Genomic DNA, 17,490 nt, shown 5'->3' with positions numbered 1-17,490 from the left:
AAAAAAGAAAAAACTACCACACTACAAACAATCCAATTAAAAAATGGCAGAAGATCTGAATAGGTATTTTTCCAAAGACATACAGATGGCCAACAGGTACATAAAAAGATGTTCAGTATTATAAATCATTAGGGAGATGCAAATCAAAACCATAACGAAGTATTACCTCATACCTGTTAGAACTTCTGCTATCAAAAGACAAGAAATAACAAGTGTTGGCAAGGACGTGGAGTAAAGTGAACCCTTGTGCACTGCTCCTTGGAATGTAAATTGGTACAACCACTATGGAAAACAGTACGGAGGTACCTCAAAAAATTAAAAACAGAGCTACCATATGATCCAGCAATTCTATTTTTGGGTAGTTATCCAAAGAAAACAAAAACACTAACTCAAAAAGATATATACACCTCCATATCCATTGTAGCACTATTTATAATAACCAAGATATGGAAAGAACATAAATGTTCCTTGATGGATGGATAAAGAAACTGTGATATACACACAATGTAATATTACTCAACCATCAAAAAGAATGAAATCTTGCCATTTGTGACACATGGATGAACCCTGAGAGCATTATCCTAAGTGAAATAAGACAGAGAAAGGTAAATACTATACGATCTCTCTTATATCTTAAAAAAAGCAAAAACAAAAACAAGCCCATAGATACTTAGACTAGATTGTCTACAAGAGGGGAAGGCAGTGGGGTGAATAATTTGTTTTTGTTTTATTTAAATAGACTGAACTTAAAAGTTTTTAATTTAATTTAAATATTGTACAGACCTAGTTCTATCCACTCAAAGTTGGGTATGAGGCAAGTTGCCAGCAGTCATAAGATTTTTAACTGATTAATCAAATTCATTCATAGGTTTGTCTTCACAAGCACTCACACTTCCTGTTTGATGACTTCAAAATAACCTATGAGATTTTTTAAAAATTTTTAAGACCTCCTAAAAAACAAGCAACAAAGGAGGAGAAAAAAACCACCATTCTGACAATATTTCCACCAGAAGAAAAATGTATCCAATTTTACTAATCTGCCTTCAAAAAGATCTATAAATATCAATTTATTTCATTTTCCACTCCTACATTAAGGGAAGAAAAAGACTTTCTTTTACAACATACAAAAGGTATGATATAGCAATTTTCCATCTATCTATTTTAAAGGGCATTTTTTAACACATTACAACACTGCAAAACTTATAAGCACAGCTTTTGCATTCTAGTGAAAATGCTTTCAGAAAAATAAAAACCTTTGCAAGAGCAAAACAGAACAGAATTACATTTTTTAAAGTATTTCCTACAAATAACTTAGAAAACTTGAAGTATCTGTGGGAAAGGAATGCAGAGGACTAGTTTCTCAATAGCTCCTAAAATTAAACTGAGTCAACAGAAATTTTCCTTTTAATCATTTTTCTATCTTCACTTTAAATTAACCATAAATATGTTTAATAAAAGACAAATGAAGAAACCAAACATCTTCCTTCAAAATTATTTACATCCAATCTGATCAAGTCATAGACTCCAACTGAAAGGAGCTTTGAAAGCTTATTTTAGCCAGCCTATCTAAAATCTAGGGAAAATCAAAAAAGAATATAAAATAAAATAAAATAAAATAAAATAAAATAAAATAAAATAAAATAAAATAAAATAAAATAAAATAAAATAAAAATAAAAATAAAAAAATAATAAAATCTAGGGAAAACCTACTTTCTTCTGGAGTCTATATTAGCCTAACATTCCATAATATCTGCCTCATAGTATTTTACACCAAGAATGACTTCTTGGGATCAGGTTCAAAAAGCACTTTTATTTATGTCTTGGCTCTCATTTTCTGATTGCAGTATTATTTGAAATTTTTTTAATTTACCTCTAACCAAAATCTAATAAATCTAATCGAAAATCATTCTACTGGGGCACCTAGCTGGCCCAGTCAGTAGAGCACACGACTCTTGGACTCCTGGTGGTGAGTTCGAGCCCCACGTTGGATACGGAGATTATTAAAAAGAAGAAGGAAAGGAAGAAATCATTCAACCGTGTTCCACCAGTACCTCAACAACTCCTATATAAAACATCTTTATAAATGGTGCTTTATACCTCTATCACTCCTCACACCCTTTTACCTAGGTTAACCAGAACATTTCCCTGCCTTCTTATTTCTTCGCTGTGTAGTTGTTGGTACTCTGCACAGATTACATCAAATGCTACATATAAAGCTCATAGAACAGTACCTAGAATGTGAGTCTTCCACATATCACTATCACTATTACTTGGTTTTCCACAGATTTCCAAAAGCCTGGTTAAATTTTCCCTCTCTTCCTTTTCTTGTGTCTCCTCTACCCTAAAACCCTGCCCAAACAATAGCACTGACGACTTTGGCTATAGTTAACTATAACCCCATGGCTTTTTCTACTAGAGCTTTGCATAGCCATACCTTCCTAAACTCAGTTTTACTGTGCACTTACTTTGTACCAGGTGCTGTGCAACACACAGTATAGTGGGTAAAGCTGAGTTCCTCCTGGAGCTTGAAGTGCACTTCCTCCCTCACATGATCATTTACCAAACCAAAGAAAAGGACAACACAATACCACTCAGATTAGCTCTTACAACAAATTATATAGTGCACAGATGACAATAATTTACTGAATTAAATAAGGAGATTAATAGGTACCATAAAATAAGAGGCACAGTCAAAACAAAACCATTCTAGAATTCATTAAAACAGCACAAAATTTCCAAGATCACCAGTAATGAGTCAAGACACTATGTGGCAAGTTAAAGATATAAGGACCCTATAGAGACACAAAAAAACAGTGACCACTGATTAACCTACAAGCTAAAGAGGATAAGGTTTCGCTGAAAAGACAGTATGTTCCAGGACATTTCTTGCTTTTTAGGAAAAAAAGATCACATAAAAGAAAGGAAAACATATATACCAAAGTGGAAATGAACTCAGAGGGATGGATGCTGAAGAATTTCATGTATTTATGAAAGGCAATGGGCTGGTATTGATATTGAGATTTTTTTATTACTAGTAGAGACTCAAGAAAAGTGGTGCTCATGGCCTCGTCACAACCAGCTGAGACCCTGCTGCTGACTCAGAGTCATACAACCAAAGTGGTTTCCCAAAGTATACTCATTTTCTACCACATGAAAATCTATCCCAAACTGTTTTTCAATATGTGGCATTTTTGAAGGGCTGCAATTCAAGAGAAAGACTGTAAGAAAAAATATAGCCATAAATGATATCAAACGTATTCATTTGAGCAATGTGACTAAAAAAGGAAACAAATGGAATAATAGAAACACTTGATATCCTCCAAACCTCTTAGCCCTTTTTTTAAAAATGCTTCTTTTTCTGAAAACATCTAGAGGCAGCAATACTAGAGGCAGCCATGCTGGTACTTCTGGAGTCCCATGTGTATCTAGGATTAGATCTCTGCTTTGCCACTTCACTAGCTGTTTAATTTCAGTTAGTCTTCCTCTTTCAAGCCTGTGATACAACCTCCTCTGCAAAAATGGGAAAAAAGCAAATGTCTGTATTTCTATGGTACTTCTAATAAATCTGTGTAAGAATAATATAACTGTTACCTGCTTTTGGAATTTTATGTTGGTGTCTATTTTCACTAATTACCTTATGCCACTGAAATATAACCTCTAAAATTAATGGATATCTCATTTTACATATTGAATTGCTATTACAAGACGTTTATCCCAAAATCCTGAATACCTTTGTTTCTTAATACCAATAGCCAAGATGAATAAAAACTCATCTACAACACAGCTTTAAAACACTAATCAGGTTGAACCTGTGGGGAATTATATAAGCTGTACTGAGAAAACAACGTTATTGCTGAGTAACAACTGGTTCATACAGAACCCTGAGGCCTCATACCCTGCTTCTGTTTATCGTCAGAACTGAAATATCAAAACTCTTTGTTTTGCTGTAATGAATATTCCCACCTTCTATCCCATAGTAGAGTTATTCCTAAGACCATCATATCATAAGCTCTTCAACTATTCAATTCTTGGATACATTTGTGTTTTTGCCAATAGTTTATGGTATCTTTTCGTTGTTTTTACAGTTTTATCTATTATGTCTTAAAGAGAAAAACAAGAAGGAAATTAACCTGTGTAAGCACCAAATGTACGGCAGACACTATAAAACTAAGCTATATAGGTTATATCTCATTTAATCTTCAAAACTAAATAAATAAATAAATAAAATAATAATCTTCAAAAATAATCCTGTGAAAAAAATAAAGCAGCCCCCACCACCTCCATCCCCACCAAGATCACACAGTTGGTCAATGGCAGAGGCAGGATGTGAATCAAGGCAATTTTTACTCAAGATTATGCTGCTATTACCTGTGATTTCAGCCTTTTAAAAAATCTTAACTACTTATTTCTGATTAAAAAAATAACCCCTGTTCATTGTCAAAATTCTTACAAGTACAGAAAGATGCAAATAGAAAGGTTAAGAACTATGTGAACTATCTTCCAGAGATAATCTCTGCTTATATTTTAGAGAATCTTTTTCTTTACAAATAGAATCTTAAGTTTCAGGGCTTTTTAATTCTTTACTTTAAGTTACAATTAATATACAAATATTCTCTAATTGTTAAAATTCAAGTAGGAGTCAAAGCACACCTTTTCCTGTCTCCAATTGCAGTCACTGCCATTAATAATTTGACAAGCCAGACCTTTTTTCTATGCCTTCACATGCCTATATATGAATATAAAAATGATTCATTTTTTTTAAGATTTTATTTGTTCATGAGAGACACAGAGAGAGCCAGAAACACAGGCAGAGGGAGAAGTAGGCTCCATGCAGGAAACCCAACATGGGACTCGATCCCGGGGCTCCAGGATCACACCCTGGGCTGAAGGCAGTGCAAAACCGCTGAGCCACGCAGGCTGCCTTAAATATGATTCATTTAATGCATTTTTATAAATATCTTACTTTTTTCTGTGTGTGCATTATACTACAACTTGCTTTTTTGCATTTAATGTGGTTTGATGATCTTTCCAGGTCTGTATATATAAAGTCTAATTTATGTTTTACTTGCTATTATCTAATACAGCTCAACTTGTTGCAGAGTTCTTCCTCTCACTTTTATATCATGGTTTTCTCTTCTTATTAAATAATCTTCAGAAATAAACTTTATAAATAGGTAACATTCCTCTATATGGATACATCATAATTATTTTTTTTGTTGGACATTATGATTTATTAAATTTTCACCATTAGACATAATACTACACTGAGTATCTTTGGTTAAATCTTTTTGTACATGTTACATTACTTTCAAGATTCTAAAAATGGAATTACTAGGCCAAAAGTAACATTTCAAGACTCCTGATACACATTCCTAAAATGCCCCTCAGAAAAAATCACACCATTTCACTGTATGAATTCCATTACATTATTTTCGCCTTTTAAAAAGTCATTTATTCAAGAAACAGATGTTAAGAAGTCATACTAAATGCTAAAATCTAACCTCAAATTTGGCTTAGATCCAGAAAATACATTATTATTTAAACTAGCAAGTTGTTACAGGGCTCTCTACTCAGTGGGGAGCCTGCTTCTCCCTCCCCTCTGCTGCTCCCCCTGCTTGTGCTCTCTCTCTCTCTCCCTCTGTCAAAAAAAAAAAAAAAAATCCTTAAAGAAAAACCCTTTAAACCAGCAAGTTGTGATTTATTAGATATTGGTGAAGATTCTACCACAGTAGACAAGAAAGTAAGTTGACCCTATCTTGATGAGGCACCCACTACTAAGTAACTCCAAAGCTGATGGTGATAAGATAATGAAGTTAGCAAAGACACCAATACTTGTATCTGGTTAACAGACTCCTTTTCTCAAGCATCTTTCCCTTAATGAAATATGATGTGCTCCAATAGTCCTGACTGTCGAATACAATTCTGTTAAATGAGTCATTTTTCCATCAGCCTACAACACAAAATCTTGGAACGGTTTCACTAAGAAGAAAATGTGCCTCTGAATGTAAAAACCACATGGCATAAAACAGTAAACTTTTAAAAATAAGTGGAATATATGAACACATGAAATATATTCAGGAAAGCACAGATAATGACATCTAATTTGCTTAAGCTCAATGTTTAAATCCAACTACATTTTAAGATTATGTATTTGTTACATATCTGACAGAAATAAATCTAATAATCTTAGGACACCTGAGTGTCTCAGTTGGCTGAGCTACTGACTCTTGGATTTGGCTCAGATCACAACTTTTGAGTTGTAAGATCGAGCCCCACGCTGGGCTCTGCACTCAGCATGGAGTCTGTTTGAGATACTCTCTCTCCCTTTCCCCTCTGCCCCTCCCCCAGTCTCTCTGTAAAACAAATCTTTTAAAAAGTTTTTTTAAAAAAAGAAATATTTCTAATAATCTTATTGAAACATATCTATAATACATGAATGCCACATATTTGTAACTAAAATATTATCTAAGAAGTAGAGTAGAAAATATTGAAAGTTTAAAACAACAAAGGATAGGAGCACCTGTATGGCTCAGTCGTAGAGCATGGGAATCTTGATCTCAGGGTGGAGTTCAAGCCCGTTGGTCATGGAGCCTACTTAAAAAAAAAAAAAAAAAAAAAGACAACAAAGGAGCTTTCCCACAAACATTCCAGTGTGATTACATGCCTCACCCTTGTATTGTCACCATTACAGAAAAGAGAGAAAAGAGACCAATGCTAAACTAACATTAACTTTATATGCATGGTATATTTTTACGATCTTTAACATTTTTACCATCCCTTAACACTAATCAGTCTATTTCGACCCTAACAGCATTACTCTTAGCCATAGCCATATCCAGTCTCTGATTATCAACGGAATAAAGCAACAAACCCCACTGAGATGTACTGTCAAAAAACTGGTTGAGAAGCAACAGTGGTCAGTTAAACAGTCCCTGACTAACTGTACCGCTTGCAGGATGCTGCCTGTACTAATACAGTGCTTTCAATTAAGAGTTTAGTTGGCAACTTCGGTCCTCAACAAGAAATTCCAACTCATCAAAAATATTTGCTGAACTGGGCAAAATACTGATCACCATTACAAACTAGTTATTTCTAGTAAACCCCCCACCACCAAAAAAAAAGCAACAGAGTAAGTGAAATACTCCAGGAAAGTGTTAATAGGAACCAGTCATTAGGTATCAACGGCAGAACAAGTCTTCCAAATTCAACTGTGTAAGAGAAACAAGATTTAAGCATGTTTGTATTTGGGGTGCCTGAGTGGCTCAGTCGGTTAACATCTGACTCTTGATCTCAGCTCAAATCTTGATCCCAGGGTCATGAGTTAAAGTCCCATGTTGGGCTCCATGCTGGGTGTGAAGCCTACTTTAAAAAAAAAAAAAAAAGAGCATACTTGTATTTGAATTAAAGCAAGAATACACCACTATAAAGTAATATGACTGACTCTGCCAGCATGCCTGGAGGTAAATGACTATTAGGTTTAAAAGAACTGCAGTCTTTCTTGGAGGCAGTCTCCTTGATGAAACAATGCTGCCATGGTTTAAAACATTAAAGCCTTTGTAAATGCTACTTTCTTTACCCGGCATGCTTTAAGCCTTTCTCTGGGCCAAACCCTGAACCCAACCAGGGAATATCACCAAGGGAAGCTCCCTGAATTTCCCCATGGGCATCTCAGTAAAATTATTCCAGCTTCAAAATGGAGAAGAATGAACTGCAATGGAAGAGGTAGAGAGAGGAATGAGGGAGCCTGCTCCCTCTGCCTGTGTCTCTGCCTCTCTCCCTCTCTGTGTCTCTCATGAATAAATAAATAAAATCCTTAAAAATAATAAGTATTAAAATGGATATGATCAGAGCCTTATATGCCTACTCACAGTCAGTTCCAATTTCTGAATCAAATATAAACCCTTGTAACTCATTACTTTATTAATTAAAAGAGGAAAAGAAACACAGCCCAAATGCATATAGATCTTTGATCATTTGGTCCCTATTCTAAAAACTAGAAAAAAGTTCCCAAAGTTATTGTAATGATCATGTATTTTCAACCTCCCAACACAGTCTCAGTTTTATTTATTTTTTTGAAGATTTTATTTATTCATTCTTGAGACACACAGAGAGGCAGAGACACAGGAAGAGGGAGAAGCAGGCTCCCTGCAGGGAGTCTGATGTGGGACTCAATCCCCGGACTCCAGGATCAGGCCCTGAGCCAAAGGCAGATGCTCAATCGCTGAGCCACCCAGGCGTCCCTATAGTCTCAGCTTTAAATGACATATTCTGCATGATGACATGTATCATATGGGAATTCGGAACACATAGTTACTATATCCAGAATGTTCCCAACTTCTCTTCCTCCTTCCTCTTCTCTACTTTCCAAAGAAAATAAGTGAAATTATCAATGATCAACTCAGAAGAAAAGTAATTACTATTTTACTTTAAAACCTTGTGATTTCCCCCAACTGAATCAACATGAAATGGAAGGGGAAAAGAAGGCAGGATATTGAGGAGAAATTTCTTCCAACTGACAATATCATATTACTAACAAAGATCATTGCCTTTAAATGTCATGCACAGATGATTCATTCTTCCAGATGGATTCGTCTTATTTTTATTTCACTAGTCCTGTTTCATCTTTTTGAAGCAAACTAATTCCTAAACATGGCATCTACAGAGCTGGTCATGATAAACAAAACTGCTGATTACTTACAAATGAGAAAATTAAGCATCAGAGCAATTAAATACACACATTTGAACTAAATATTTGATTACCGCACACTGCAGTGATTTATGGTAAAAGTGAGCACTGATTTCAAATGTGATGCATTATGTGTGCACCAAGAAATTATTTTCTGTTTACTCAACAAATCTGAAAATCCATTAAGAGGTTAGAGGTTCTGACTGGGTTCTCCTGATAGCTAAGTAGATAAGCCAGTATTTCAGTCAGTTGGTTGAAAGATGTATATACAGTAGAAGTTAGAAGGCATACAAAATGAACATTAACTTCACCTAATCAGTTGACAATCACCAAGGGTCAGCTAAGGCCATCTTAAAAGAACAAAACTGGAGAACTTAACACTAAAGTTAACAAACCCTGCTATAAAATTATACTAATTAAGACAGTATGATATTCACAAAAAGGAAGAAAAACTAATAGAACAGAATACAAGAGTCCAGAAAAAATCCACACATATTTGATTACCTGATTATGACAAGGCTGACCATGTGGTCCGGGGGGGAAAGATAATCTTTTTCATCAATAGTGCTGATTCGACTAAATCCCTGCATGGAAAAAAATGTACTGTGACCTCCCCCCCTCCGCTTTCCCCATATTCTACACAAAAATCAGGGTAGATCTAAATAAAAAAGGTAAACAATAAAGCTTTTATAAAAGAAAATAGAGATCATCAGCTTTGTGATACTAACAGTAGATGAAGATATTCTTTAACAGTAGCCAAAAAAGCACTAACCATAAAGGAAAAGATGACAAACTGAATCATATGAAGACCTATACTCAAAAGAGACTTAAGGGTATAAGACTAACTCAGAGAAGAGGATAAGATATTCACAAGTATGAAAGGATTAGTATCCAGGATACAAAAAAAAGGAGTCCCACAAACAATAAGAAAAGACATACAACGCAGCATAAAAATGAGCAAAAGACTTAAACAGGTACTTCACAGAATATACACCCACCAGAATGACTCAGTTAACAACACTGACAATATCCAATACGGGTGAAAACATAAAGAAGCTAAAACGCTCGTACACTGCTGATACCCTATGATCCAGCAATTCCATCCCAAGGTATATACCCAACAGAATACTTACATATGTTTACCAAACAATACGTATTAGAAATGCTCTTAGCAGCAGTAGTCTTAATAGTCAAAACTGGAAACAACCCAAATGCTCAGCAAGAGTAATGAGATAAATAAGTTGGAATAGTCAGGCACACAATGGAATTGCTAAAAGCAATGAGAATGAATGATCTATAATTATAAGTAACAATGTGGATAAATCTCACAGAGAATGCCGATAAGAGATGCCAGACACTAGAGTACATTCTGCATGATTCCATGTACATGACACACAAATACAGGCAAAAACTAATCTATACTGTTAGAAGCCTGGAGAGTCATAATCCTCAAGGGCAATAGAGGAACTTCTTTGTTTACTTGATCAGATGCTGGTAACACATTTGTTTGCGAAGTCACAGACCTATATGTGTATGATCTGTGTACTCTCCCCTGTATGTATATTTCTTTTTAAAGATTTTATTTATTCATGAGAGACACCGAGAGAGGCAGACACACAGGCGGAGGGAGAAGCAGGCTCCCTGTGAGGAACCCAATGCAGGACTCAATCCCAGGACCCCAAGATCACGACCTGAGCCAAAGGCAGATGCTCAACCACTGAGCCCCCCAGGCGCCCCTCCCCGGTATGTATATCACACATGAGTAAGTTTTATAAAGGAGGGTGTGGAAGGACAATCTCCACAATTCATCTTGATACAGAGGGAGATCAGGTCATCGGTCAGATTCTCTCGTTAACCAATCCAGACAACCCTAATTGTGCTGTATCTTCCAGAATCCCCTTCATTCAGAAGGAGCTCTAATAGTTTGAACATAGATTATGGGCCCAGATGAAGCCAGAGGTTTGAAATGAAAGAGGATAAAATGACAGCGGGAAATGCTAAACTAGTTTGAATACTTCCTTGCATGTCCTTCAAACCTCCAGCAGTAACCACTATCCATCCAGCTGGTTATCCAGCTGGTCCAATCAAATCTAAAAGACAGAAATAATCCCCCAAATCCTAGGGTCTTCTGGATTTGAAGTCAGATAAATCCCTTGTTAAATTATTACCAGAAGATTCCAAATCTCCTGAAAATACATCATAATGGGCATATAAATTATTTTATCAGTTAGGAATAATATTCTGATGTGTGTAACAGGAAGTCCAAATTACAGTAACTTAAGCGAGGTAGGGGCTTACTCTTCTCATGAAATGGAAGTTCTGAAAAAGGCGCTTGCTGATGGTCTGGCAGCTGAAGAAAATATGGGCTAAGATCTCTGTAAATCTCTCAGCTTTTCTCTGAAAGTCTCTAGAATACTGGATCAGCTTCAGGCATCATGTATAATTTCCAGGCAAGAAGAAAAGAAATGGGTAGAAGGGCTTCCCAAAAACTTCAGACATCTCTGCCTACCCCCTCACTGACGAGGACTTTGTCACATGGCTACTCCAGCTGAATGAGACACTAAGAAATATTTAAGATAGGCATACTTCTGTTTGTAACAAAACGTGCATCCTATTAGGAAGGCAAAGGGGAGAAATGGATATTAGAGAGGCAATCTGAAATCTGCCCCAACTATGAGGAGAACTTAATGTGCTTACCAATATTGAATACAGTGTATATATATTTTTTTAATCTAGCAATTCACAAGATGTCCAGATTGTTTTCCTTTCATATTTCAACTTTAATCTTTTTTTTTAATTACCAAAAGATAAACAAACTTCTCTAAAATAGTTCTTGGATTTAGTAAGTTAATAATGAATCAAAAAAAACAACAGAACTTCTTAAATCCTAAAGAGAGTATTTATTTTCTGACAAATTTTTTTCAGAATAGTGAATTCTCAGTCTGTCCTTTTCTGACTTAAAAAGCATTATTCATCACTCAATCAAATTAACTTCACTTAGCATTTGCCATTTCATAAACTCAAGTAACATGGCACTCTTCTGACACAGTTACCAGAACACAAACTTTTCCTCTCAAAAAAGTAGGTGGAAATAATGCCATATTTAACCAGTATTTCCCATATTCTTCAGCCCTCCTTTTTATCTTTTTTTCTGCATAAAGTATCCATTTAATGAAATGGGGTGGACTATTCAAAATTCTTACTTTTGTCTAAAAGAGTAACTTCACACATTTCACCCAACATTCTAAAAAGGGATTGTTCAATTCACTAAATGTTGCATGACAATTCTATAGCATTTTGTCAAATACAGTCTCTGTATCGTGCTAAGGTTTACTTGTTCTCAAAAAAATATCCCATTAAACCATCACAACAAAGTTCAGTATGTATCGCAGGAAAGATTTTAATTAAAATAAACCAAAGCTAAAACTGAATAAAAGATATACATCAGGGATCCCTGGGTGGCGCAGCGGTTTAGCGCCTGCCTTTGGCCCAGGGCGCGATCCTGGAGACCCGGGATCGAATCCCACATCAGGCTCCCGGTGCATGGAGCCTGCTTCTCCCTCTGCCTGTGTCTCTGCCTCTCTCTCTCTCTCTCTCTCTCTCTCTCTCTCTCTCTCTTTGTGTGACTATCATAAAAAAAATAAATAAATAAATAAATAAATAAAGATATACATCAGTTAACCTAAGGAAGTTTAATTTTTTTTAATTGCTGAAACATTTAAGGATTGTCTGGTCTACCAGATAAAGATCATCCAATGCCCGCAGTTGACTGTTCTGATTCCATTCTCTGGTTTCCTTCAGATTGGGATCTGAAAGAAGGCTCCTCTGTAGCTATTTGTACCTTTTATGTCCCTCTTTTCATCCTGATCCAGCTCCCAGATCCCATTCTTTCAACCATCTTCCCTGACAGCCCAACTTTCCCTTTGCAGCTACAGTCCTCCCCATTCTACATGTCTACCTCCACAGAGTAGCTAGTCTCCAGGACAATGAACACATGCAGGCCCTAGTCATCCAAGGCATTTTTCTGCCTGTAAATTGTTCTATTTCATAAAAGTAGCTGTTAAATCAAAACACAAAGCTACACCTCCTAAGTAATTTTTCATATGGAATATAATGAATAAAATTCTCCAGGTTATCAGTTAAAAACTTATATTAAACTTCTCATAAATCTATATTAATACATATACACATTAGGAAAGTTACTAAAAATTATTTATAAAGTCATTTTTCTGAGCCACCCAGGCTCAGTTAAGCATCTGACTCTTGGTTTCGGCTCAGGTCACCATCTCAGGGCGGTGAGATCTAACTCTATGTTGGGCTCCATGCTCCACAGGGAGTCTGCTTAGGTTTCCTCGCCTCTCCTGCCCCTTCCCCTGTTCATTCTTTCTCTCTCTCTCAAATAAATAATAGAAGAAGGCATTTTTTTTATGATAACTACCATACTAATTTTTCACACTTTACCCCTTCTCACTCACAAAGTTGCTCATGAAGTCAAGACATTCCAATCTCCATGGCTACAGTTAAGGAATATGATCTCTGATCTCTGCAGTTTATCATAACCTATCATAACCTATAGATCAATTTATGGTCTGACCACTGATCATAAAAAGAACTACCTAAAAGTGTATGAAAAGAAATGTACACAGGCATAATTGATGGCAAAGAGGAACTACCTCAAACCATGTGCACTATGTAACAGTGTATCGCCACACTGATTTCAAATACAAACATCCTGCTTTATTAATCATAGTTAAAAGAGATATGCAACCTAATAAGCAAGAGCCAACTTTTCTCCAAAATGGTAACAGCAGGACTGATTCCTCAGACTTCTGAAAAACAGCTTTGAAACAAAACCTTGTTACCTGAGCCCAGTTTGAACACTGGCTAGTACAACCAAGAGAAGTAAACTCAAAGGCTGAGTGACTGTCTATAGAAGAGATACTCTATTTATGGTATTCCCTTAGTGAGAGATGTTACTAGATTTTTATTAACTACCTTGGGAGAAAACAAAAAAAAAAAAAAGTACTACAAATGCCATTATTCCTATTTTCTCACACACAAAAAACAACTCTTTTCCTGTATATTTATTAATTCACTCATTTACTTGACAAATATTTATGGGTTTCACTCTCTGAATAATGCCCGACCTTTAAACAATGTAACAGAAAACTAAGGAATTGCTGTGACCCAGATACAGAAGGATTTTTCAACCAGTAGAGCTGGAGGAGAGGTTTTAAAAAGATAACAACTGCAGAGGAAGGAATCCACAAGCCTCCACCAGCCTTGTCCATGCATAAAATGGCAGTAATTAATGTTGTTGCCTTTTTTGTAAGTGAAGATAACATTTTCATAGAGACTATCACTTTGAGATATGAATACCTGAGTAGATTTAGCTGTGTGGACATAAGATTCTTCTGAGACTAATAAGAATTTCTTCCAATTAAGCGTTCGTTGTTGGCTTTTTTTTTCCTTTGGTTTTTACTTTTTTGTTTTTCTGGAGTAGGGTCATTCAGCAATTCTGTAGAAAGTAAGGGGAAAGCATATCCCAAGTCTACTGGCAGCTTTTCCCATCCTCAAACAATTCCTTGTTCAGATGCACAGCCACAGAAGTTCAAAGGTCACTGGCGTCTTTGTACTCAGTTCCATGGTAGTTACAAACAAACTTTTGTGCCGTTCCTTCAATGACATGAGCTGCAACAACCACACTGACTGAACTTTTACATCCGAGGCCTGCATGTGCATTACTTAACTGAAGGGCCACAGTATTTCATTTACGCTTCAACCATAAATTATTAAATCTCTTTTGTGAACAAAATAATTTATTTACCTGGGCATAAATGAATGTTGATTCTAGCCAAACACAAAGAACATCACTGGTACTAATGGTCTTATGATTTCTTGTCATAATTATCATACTTGTAAAGCTTTCATTGACTTTGTTTTTCAGGATTTTTCTCATCTTGTCCTTCTCTATTTTAAATAGTACACGATAAAAAGTAAAGAAATGCATAATGGGATTTTATACAAAGTTATAAATATAAAAGTTCTTTCTTAAAATCTGACAATAAATATGCTTTAATAAGAGCTCTCAAAGTTATGAAGTTTACTTTAAAATAAAAAAGAGCCTAAAAGCATAAATACAAATGCATAATAAAGTACAAGTAATTTTACCTTTATCTGCACATTTTAATAACTAAAATTCATACATTTAATTGTGAAAATTATCCACTTAAACCACCAATTTTTAAAGAAATTCCTACATCTTGCATGTGCTAATAGTAATCTCCAAAATCTATTCTTAATACAGTAAGATACTGTTCATTTAGCTGAATAATCAAAAAATAATTACACATCCCCCAAAAATTTAACCAATAGGTAATCACAAAAGGAAGTGCATGAGCACATTTGAAAGAAATTTTTCTACCAGCAGAGCTCGGAACTAACTACACAGACACAAACTAAACCAAGATGTTGAAAGGACTTTGCTGATACCAAGATAAGAGAGTGTTGTCCACATAGAAAACTTTCCATAATTGTTTCTAACTAAGGCAAACGCTTCCAAAAGGTTGGCAACGCTACTTAAGATTTACTGAGCCACCAATACTGTGCTAAACATGATTCTCCCCAGAGAAAACCAGTCCAATCTCAGATTTTTTACTTTCATGGGCACAAAGTGCAAAGGAAGACAGCTGAAGGAAGCAAAAAGAATAAATCATATAGCAAAGACTATAGGAATACAGAAATAGTATTGAAATTGATATAAGGTGGCTCTGAACAGGACTAAACAGAAGAAAAAGACTTTAAAGGAAAAAGAAAAAAGTCATTCCAGATTTTGCTGCATAAAATTAATTCAGAAACATTTCTAAACCACTAGTGCCTTATAGGCTGACTTAACCAAGAGTTTCTTTTTTTGTACTTCTGAAGTCCATAACCCTAAAACACTAAGAATATTATGTTTCAGATCACTAATCTAGCTAAGACTAATCTGAAAATTTTTTCTAAAACTTTTTTTTCCTGCTTCAGAATGTTCCGTCCTACTTTCAAGAGGTTCACCTGTAACACAACAGCTCCAACTACATGAATTTATTAGTTATATCATGCTAAAACCAGGGCCCCTACGTTGGACAGTAATGCTAGAAGAAAAAGACAGTAAAAACCAAATTATCCTATGCTAAGCAAGCAGGGATGAGGAATTCACCAAATACTTTTCATGATATACACTTAAACAAATAAATGTATGAAAACCACTTCCTACCAGGAGCAAATTGTTGATAAAGCAGTTTGTTCTAGGAATCAAAGTAATTTAGATTCTAAACATCTCCCTAAATGATTCCTAGAGTATTAATTGTACAGTGGGGAAAAAAAAGGGCAAACTAAATACAGTTGACCCCTGAACTCTACAGGGGTTATTAAGGTGCCGATCTCCCACCCCGCACAGTTGAAAATCCACATACAACCTTAAACTTAAGTCTACTGTTACCCAAAAGCCTTACTTAACTATAACATGAACAGTTGATTAACACATATCATATATATCACATACTGTATTCTTACAATAAACTAGAGAAAAGAAAATATTATTATTAAGAAAATCAAAAGGAAGAGAAAATAAATTTACAATAATGCAGGTATTGTTAGTGGACAAAGTCTGCAGAGGTGGGACAGGCAGCAGCAACAGCAAGGCCTGGTCCTGGGATGGGAGGTTCTGTGGACTGGCAGCCTTGGGTCAGTGGCAGACACCTAGTGTGGGGGCAGCAACAGCATCCTGGAGGTGCCGCACAGGTGCCCCCCCACATGGAGGTAATCCGTGGCCTCAGGCCATCTGCAGTTCTGGACACACTTGAGGGAGGAGAAAGTGGGGGCATTAGGCTCTCCGCATGGCACCATCCCTGCCCTCTGGGCACTTTCCTCCACTTCAGCCTTGCCCACTGCCTGCCAGCCCAGGGTGCTCCACCCAGCCACCCCCATCAGCACATGGGGAGACCAACAGCCTTGCCTGTTCTGGGTCTTGGAGGGCTGCTGAGGCCTCAGAAGGCCTCTCTGTGTACTCAAAGGCCAAAAGGCACAACCTCTGGACCAGTCACTTTCGATTCCATCCTGCAGTGACTGGGGTGGGCAGCTGTAAATAAATGCCTGATGGCTTTTGCTATCAACTCGTAAAAAAAAAATTTCCAGGGCACCTGGGTGGCTCAGCAGTTGAGCGTTTGCCTTTAGCTCAGGTCGTGATCCCAGAGTCCTGTTATCAAGTCCTGCACTGGACTCTGTCTGCCTATGTCCCTACCTCTCTCTCTCTCTTTTATCTCTCATGAATAAATAAGTTTTTTAAATCTTTAAAACCAAATAAATAAACACATGTCTAACTGGACCCACAGAGTTCAAACCTATGCTGTTCAAGGGTCACTACATATTAGAATCTTATTTAGTAGAATATTAACATGCTACTGGCAATGATATATACAAATTTCTTTTACTACTATACTTGGAAGAAATAATCTTCAAATTCTGATGATTTTTAAAACTAAACTTATGGATGTTTACATTTAGCCATTACCATATCACAATATGATAAATGGAGCTTTATATAAATGGAGGAATAACATCTGCCCCTCACAGACAAGTTAAAAGAAAATATGGAAATCGGACAAGATGAACATTTTGTTCATAAACAAAATAGCAATACTTACCTAATAACTTATTTATTTATTATGTATTATTTATTACAATATTTACTTATAAACTTATTGTTCATAAATAAGCAATACGTATGAAAGACTAAATCAGGCATGCTAGACAATGAAATTAAA

General features: G+C 35.9%; 1 protein-coding gene across 3 annotated transcripts in view; it reads right to left on the bottom strand.

The window, feature by feature from the left end:
- The window catches only part of ARHGAP32 (Rho GTPase activating protein 32), a 291,821-nt gene that overhangs the window by 250,530 nt on the left and 23,801 nt on the right, over positions 1 to 17,490 (bottom strand). Inside the window, exon 1 of one of the 3 annotated variants that reach the window (XM_049109760.1) lies at positions 6,521 to 6,544. The exons of the other annotated variants lie outside the window; for them this stretch is intronic. The gene's annotated coding sequence lies outside the window, so the exon portion shown is untranslated. Of the gene's footprint in view, positions 1 to 6,520; positions 6,545 to 17,490 lie in introns of those variants that run through there. 3 annotated transcript variants of the gene reach the window in all.

This window comes from Canis lupus, chromosome 5 (genome assembly GCF_003254725.2).
Source record: "Canis lupus dingo isolate Sandy chromosome 5, ASM325472v2, whole genome shotgun sequence".
Taxonomy (NCBI): domain Eukaryota; kingdom Metazoa; phylum Chordata; class Mammalia; order Carnivora; family Canidae; genus Canis; species Canis lupus.
This window is presented reverse-complemented; position numbering and strand designations above follow the sequence as displayed.